The sequence below is a fragment of the Magnolia sinica genome, chromosome 19 (genome assembly GCF_029962835.1).
Source record: "Magnolia sinica isolate HGM2019 chromosome 19, MsV1, whole genome shotgun sequence".
Lineage (NCBI taxonomy): Eukaryota > Viridiplantae > Streptophyta > Magnoliopsida > Magnoliales > Magnoliaceae > Magnolia > Magnolia sinica.
Window position 1 is genome coordinate 37,090,660 of NC_080591.1, and position 7,614 is coordinate 37,098,273.

The 7,614-nt window shown below is 35.1% G+C and overlaps 1 non-coding gene across 1 annotated transcript; it reads right to left on the reverse strand.

Annotated features, from left to right (window-relative positions):
* Positions 1–429: 429 nt before the first annotated feature.
* On the reverse strand, positions 430–536 carry LOC131235814 (small nucleolar RNA R71). The gene has a single exon (XR_009166334.1). It is a non-coding gene; the product is annotated as a small nucleolar RNA R71 (small nucleolar RNA).
* Positions 537–7,614: the final 7,078 nt, after the last annotated feature.

A 7,614-nucleotide genomic window follows, 5' to 3' on the forward strand; every position in this document is an offset into this window, starting at 1 on the left:
ATAAATCAAAATAGAGAAAATCAACATAATCCTCATCTTGAGGATGAAAATGAAGTTCACAGGAATGTGTTAAACCAACCACGGACTTTACGTGAACATCTACACCCTGAGAGATCAACTTTACCATCTTGCATAGTGTTTTCTGCTCATATAGGGAACATTGATTTTAAAGCAGGTGTGATTCAATTAATTCCTAAATTTCATGGCTGGATTCTAAAACCCCCTACTTGCACCTCAAGGACTTTGAGGAAGTAAACATTACAAGTAAATAATGGCAATAGGGATGTACTTAAGCTTAGGCTATTCTCATTTTCTCTAAAGGATCGGGCCAAAGCATGACTCAACTCTCTAAAACCTAATACCATCACTTCATGATAAGCCTTGAGTAGAGAGTTTTTGAAAAAGTTCTTTCCCAAGCACAAAACAAATGCACTAAAACAAGAAATCATGTCATTCTCCCAAAAGGCGAATGAACTATTTTTTAAAGCTTGGGAGTGCTTCAAAGACATTCTAATTACTTGTCCACATCATGGTTATGAACCATGGTACGTGATTAATACTTTTCGAAAGGGGCTCACCATGGATACCCATCAGTTCATAGAGACGATGTGTGGTGGAACCTTTCTTGACAAAGATCATAATGAGGCTTGGGATTTTCTAGATATGTTAGTAGAGAATACGCAGACATGGGATGTCTCTGCTAAATCAGACCAAACTAGACCCATTCCTAGAGAGAAAATGGGAATGTATGTCCTAAGAGAGGAAGACAACCTTAATGCAAAATTCGCTGCATTGGCTAGAAAGGTCGAAGCCTTGGAAATTAGGAAGGTTGGTTAAAGCAAACATTTCCTTAGGTAATTTTTGTAGCATTTGTGGTGGTATAGACCATGACACAAAGGATTGTCCAATAATCTCAGTTGTACAAAATATCACGCATGAGCATGATCAAGCAAATGCTACAAATAATTACCAAAGTTCAGTTATGCAACCAATGGGAAGCACGTATAATCCAAATTGGCGTAACCATCCTAATCTTAGTTAGAAGAATGGACCACAAATTAATGCCCCCAATGCACCTCAAATGCCTCCACAAAACTTCTTTGGGGCACTTAACAATGCATTATATGTGCCCCCACCAAAGCGATCATTTGTGGAGGATGCATTGACCGCATTCATGAACTCTCAGGCTCAAATGAATCAGTCTCTAATCCAATCAAATAAGGAATTAAAGACAGCTGTGGCTATGATTGAGACTCAATTAAATGCTAGGAAAAAATGCACCCTTCCTTCTCAACCTGTGCCAAACCCTAGAAACACACATTTTATTGGAGACTCAAATCCAAGTGAGCTACACATGAACAAGCTAAGGCCATCATTACCTTGAGAAGTGGAAAAGAAGTCGATAATAAGATAATGCAACCGGTAGAAATACCGGAGGATGAGCCACAGTCTCAAGAAAATGATGAACCGGCTATGGTTCAAGAGCCATAATAACAAAAGGATAAAGAGACTAAGTCATATGAACCTCCAGTTCCATTCCTATCTAGACTTCAGAATCCAATTGTCCCCATGAAATATCAAGAGGTGTTGGATGTGTTCTAAAAGGTTACTGTCAATATTCCTCTGCTTGATGCCATTAGACAAATTCCATCATATACTAAATATATCAAGGACTTGCACACCGTAAAGAGAAAATTAAATGTACACAAAAAGGCCTTCCTCACTGAGAAAGTGAGCGTTATCATTCAATAAAGGGTTGTACCTAAATACAAAGACTCGGGAAGTCCCACTATTCCTTGTATTATTGGAAATTTTCAAATTGAGCATGTTTTGCTAGATTTAGGTGCAAGTGTCAACTTAGTACCTTTTTCAATTTACAAACAAATGGGGTTAGGCGAGCTTAAACCAACCACGATTATACTCCAACTCGTTGACCGCTTTATTAAGGTACCAATGGAAATTTTAGAAGACGTGCTAGTCCAAGTGAAGAAATTCTACTTCTCCATGGATTTTATTGTACTAGACATTGAACCATGTATAAATGCTAGTGCTTAAGTTCCCATCATTTTAGGCCGCCCATTCCTAGCAACTTCAAATGCAATCATAAATTGTAGGAATGGAATGATGAACTTGTCTTTTGGTAACATGACTCTAGAGCTAAATATTTTCAATCTATGTAAGTAGTCCATTGATAATAATGAGATCCATGAGCTGAATTTCATGGACTTCTTGATAGAAGAAGAGGAATTGGAACCTAGTCTGATTGAGGAATTGATTCAGGTCATTGGGGACTTAAAAAATTCTAATTTAGAAAAAGTGCTGGCTGAAATTTCTAATGATAATGAGAGCACTACCACCTAGGACATTGGTATGTACCAATGGAGACCGCGGACTCAAATCCTATCTATTGAGGACTCGCGACCTCTGCCATCACCAACCAATGTTCCAAAGCTTAATTTAAAACTACTACCAAATGAGCTTAAGTATGTATACTTAGGTGAAAATAAAACTTATCCTGTGGTGATCTCTTCATTTTTAGAGAAGGATCAAGAGATTAATTGTTAAAAGTTATAAGGGACAACAAAGGAGCCTTGGGCTGGACCATTTCTGACATCAAGGGTATAAGCCCTTCCATATGCACCCATCAGATCTACCTCGATGAGGACGCCAAACCAATTAGACAACCTCAGAGGCGTCTCAATCCAAACATGATGGAAGTTGTAAAAAATGAGGTGATCAAATTATTAGATGTGGAAATTATCTACCCAATATCCAATAGTGTTTGGGTGAGTCTAACTCAAGTAGTCCCAAAGAAATTCGGAATAACTATTGTGTAGAATTCTAATAATGAACTCATACCAACACATGTCACCACTGGTTGGTGTGTTTGCATTGACTATAGAAATTTGAACCAGCTCACAAAGAAGGACCATTTCCCTCTACCATTCATTGATTAAGTTTTAGAGAGGATAGCAGGTCACTCATTATATAGTTTTCTTGATGGATATTCTGGATATAACCAAATAGATATAGCCCTGGAAGACCAAGAGAAAACCATGTTAACTTGTCTATTTGGAACATTTGCTTTCAAATGAATGCCATTTGGATTGTGTAATGCCCCAACAACTTTCCAACGGTGTATGTTAAGTATTTTTTCAAATATGGTTGGGAAGTTTCTTGATGTTTTCATGGACGACTTCTCTATATTTGGGAGTAGTTTTGAGGAATGCCTCAACAATTTATCTCTTGTCTTATCTAGGTGTGAAGAGAAACACCTTGTCTTAAATTGTGAGAAATGTCATTTTATGGTTCAAAAGGAAATTGTTTTGGGCATGTTATCTCCAAAAATGGAATCGAGGTAAATCGCTCAAAACTCGACATTATAGCTAATCTACCTATTCCCTGAACTGTTAGAGATATTAAATCACTTATAGGGCATGCTGGTTTTTATATAAGATTCATCAAGGACCTCAGTGTCATTACTGGACCCTTGACTAATCTTCTTCAAAAGGATATTCCATTTAAGTGGACAGATTAGTGTGCAAGTACCTTTAATAAAAATTAAATCATCCCTTACCACTGCACCTATCATACGTCCGCCAGATTGGATACTTCCTTTTGAACTAATGCGCGATGCAAGTGATTATGCCATAGGGGCTGTTTTGGGCCAAGGCAAAGATAAATAGCCCTATGTTATTCGCTATGCGAGTAGAACTCTAAACTCGGCCTAAGTGAACTACTCAACAACTGAAAAAGAGTTGCTTGCAGTAGTAAGAATTTGACTTAGAGATAAAAGATAAGAAATGAGTAGAAAATGTAGTGGCCGATCACCTTTCTAGATTGGTGTTAGATGATTCCACTGAGGAGATGTATATCCAGGACACTTTCCCTGATGAACAATTATTTGCGATCTCCAAATTGCCTTGGTATGCGGATATAGTGAACTATCTTGCAACGAAAAAATGCCATATCATTGGAAGTCACAAAATAGGAAGCGTTTTGAAACTGAGGTTAGGAATTTCTTCTGGGATGACCCGTATTTATATAAATATGGGACTGATTAGATTTTTAGACGTTGTGTCCCAGAGGATGAAGTTCAGAGTGTTATTTCCTTTTGTCACATGAAAGCATGCGGTGGCCATTTTTCTGCTAAGAAAACCACTGCAAAAATCCTGCAGTGTGGTTTTTACTGGCCCACCATGTTTAAAGACACTCATACTTTCTGTATTGCTTGTGATAGATGTCAAAGGTTGGGAAGAGTGTCCCGGCGCAATAAGATGCCTTTATCCCCAATTTTACCATTGGAGATTTTTTATTGTTGGGGTATTGATTTTATGGGCTCATTTCCATCTTCTTTTGGATTTATTTTTATATTAGTTGGTGTGGACTATGTTTTAAAGTGAATTGAGGCAGTTCCAAGTAGGACGAATGACAACAAAGTGGTCATACGATTCCTCGAGGAAAATATTTTTTCTAGATTTGGAACTCCAAAGGCTATCATTAGTGATGACGGGTCTCACTTTTGTAATATGACATTTGAGGCTTTGATGAAGAAATATGACATCAAGCATAAAGTGAGCACCCCATACCACCCACAAACGAATGGGCAAGCTGAGATTTCTAATCGGGAAATCAAACACATTTTAGAAAAAACTATAAGGCCAGATAGGAAGGATTGGTCCCTCAGACTATCCGACGCTTTATGGGCTTATAGGACTGCTTATAAGATCCCGATTAGAATGTCTCCATACAGATTGGTGTATGGAAAGGCTTGCCACTTACTTGTGGAATTGGAACATAAAGCCTACTGGGCAATGAAGAAATTAAACTTTGATATAGACCAAACAAGTAGACAAAGGAAATTAGAGTTGAATGAATTAGAAGAGTTAATGAGAGATTCCTATGAAAGTTCTAAAACCTATAAAGAGAGGACCAAAGCTTTTCATGACAAAAATATCTTGAGGAAGAATTTTGAACCTCAGCAAAAGGTCCTATTGTACAATTTCTGTCTCCAGTTATTTTCGAAAAAGTTAAGATCAAGATGGACAGGCTCCTTCATTGTGAAGAATGTTTATACTCATGGGGCTGTCAAAATTGAGAATTCACATAATGGCAATGTGTACAAGGTTAATGGTCAGAGATTGAAGCCTTATATGAAAAACTTTCATTTGGGAAAGGAGTCCTTCCCTCTTCATGAGCCAGAATATTCAGATTAATGCTCCTTGTTTGATAGAGTATTTCTGTTGGATTTGTATCATATTCAATTCTTTTTAGTGTCACATAGCAGGTGAGTTTTTCATGGTAGGTACTATTCACCCTTTCTTTTATTTTTATTGTTTTCTACATTACATTATCATTACATTGGGGACAATGTAGATTTTAGGTTGGGAGTGTGGAGTCATCCATGTGAAGGTTTTTTTTTGTTTCAGTTTTTTTTTTTAAAATTTTTAGGTTCTTGTTAGGTTTAAGTTTATTTTTTTAGGTTTATGGGAAAAATGTTTTCAACATTTTTAAAATAATATTTTTATATACAAGAATGTGAAGATGATATTTTACGAATTTCAAAGGCAAAGTTAATACTTAGTTTAGGTTGATAGTAGTTAGAAATCTAATAACTGAAAATTATAAACTCGAGTTTAATTATCTAATCACTAGTTTAAAGTGAGTTGTAATTTGACGTACTGAATTCACAATACACCCTAACTAACTAAGTGAGGAATATGATATGTGAACTAGAATAACAAATTTTGATTCAAACGAGGTTGAATGAACTAGTACCATTGATATATGCTTAAAAGAAAGAATATTAAAGGGAAAAAAATGATGAATTTTTTTTTTCATTATAGAGCATGAATGCAATGACCATAACAATCGTGTCAGTAATCCAGAATACGGATACTTAAGTATCCATTACTGTTACCATTACAAGTATGATACCTTATGTTATGAAGTAAACCCGGTGGGAATCTTCATCTAAGAGTGGTCTATAATAATAAGGATATGATGATAAAAGAAGAAATGTCATGAAAAAAATGAAATTACTAGAGATTTCATATTCTTGGGATGATTGAAAGGAGTTAGGATAGGGAACATAGGTATTTCTCAAAGTTAGACTAGTGTCACGGAGCACCTAACGATATTAGATCATAACTATTCTAAATTTTGATTAAGTCTTTAAACTCAAGGATGTAATGGATTAGAAAATTGAGATTCTACTTAACTTCATACTTAGAGTAAGTATTGTTTTGTTTTGAAATTCATATGATGAATGGAGGCATAATTGTATAAATTTCCGAGTGTTGAATTATTTTTCATATTTTCAATGTTTGTGGGTAATATTTCTGGAAACCCTCACGAGACCATAACTCATCCACTAGGGAAAACCTAGGGGTTAAAGGCTTCTTGCATACGCTAAATGCAATTGATATTACCTGCGAAAGTGGTGTGGTTAGAATTTTATTTTCATTTTAATTTTGTTTATAGAATTAATTTTTATTTTTCTTCGATTATTTTGCTCGTGACTAGCAAAATGCTGGTTGGGGGGTGTGTTGAGACATAAATATTGCATAATTTTCCCCATTTATATCTTGGTTTTATGAACATGAATCCGCTTAATATTCTATGTTACTCATGTATGTGTTGCAAGGTGGATTTAAGTGCTTGGATTGAAAAAGAGTACTAAAAGCATGGATTTAGTGCTCAAGAATCATCAAGATAAGGGATGGATCTTAGGAGACCAAGATTAAAGAATTTACACCCTAAATATCCAAGAAAATCAAGTGAAGAATGAAGAAAATCGAAGATTTGAAGTGATGAATCTTGAAATCGTCCTGAAAAGTGTATTTTGAAGCTCTGAGGTCTATTTTGGAAAACTGCGCAGGAGAAAATCTATTTTAAACAAACTGTGTACCAAGAAGTCTATTTTGGAAAAATAATGTATATTTGAGGCGGTTTCTAAGGTTTTTCAACTTTGTATGAAAATTGCAGTTCCTTACTTATAAATAGGGCTTCCTAGGGCATTCCTAAGCATCATTCAAGGCATTCCAAAGTTTTTAAAGAGTTTTTAGTTTTATTAAAGCTTTATAAGTTATTTTTTTATAGATATTTTCTATTTGTATTTTTTCTTTCTTATTGCTTTTTATTTCTACAATTTAATTATGTTTTTCTAAGTTCCTTCTAGCCCAAGTTAGAAGGGAAGCACATGGGTTTACTAATTCTTTAAGATTATAATAATTGATTGTTTTAATGATGAGAAGAATAGTGTATGCATGTTATCTATTATTTAGGTTTTATTTTTTATCCTCTTTTAAGATCCATATGTTTCCATCATATGAGATCCATATTGATGGATAGGCTTACCCTAGATCAATCAAATTTCCCAGATAGCAGAGGTTCTCAACCTGTTATATTTCTTTGATATTCATTATCCTATAGATATTGATACTTAAAATCACTGGTGCTTAAGAATATATGTCAATGGTGCAAATCCATTATTTTCTAATCTTTTATATCATTTATTAAAATATTTAAATTATTTTATTTTCCAATTAGGCTGACCATAGTGCTCAGATCTTAGTTGTGTTATCCAAGTCATCATGATTTTGGAACATTAAC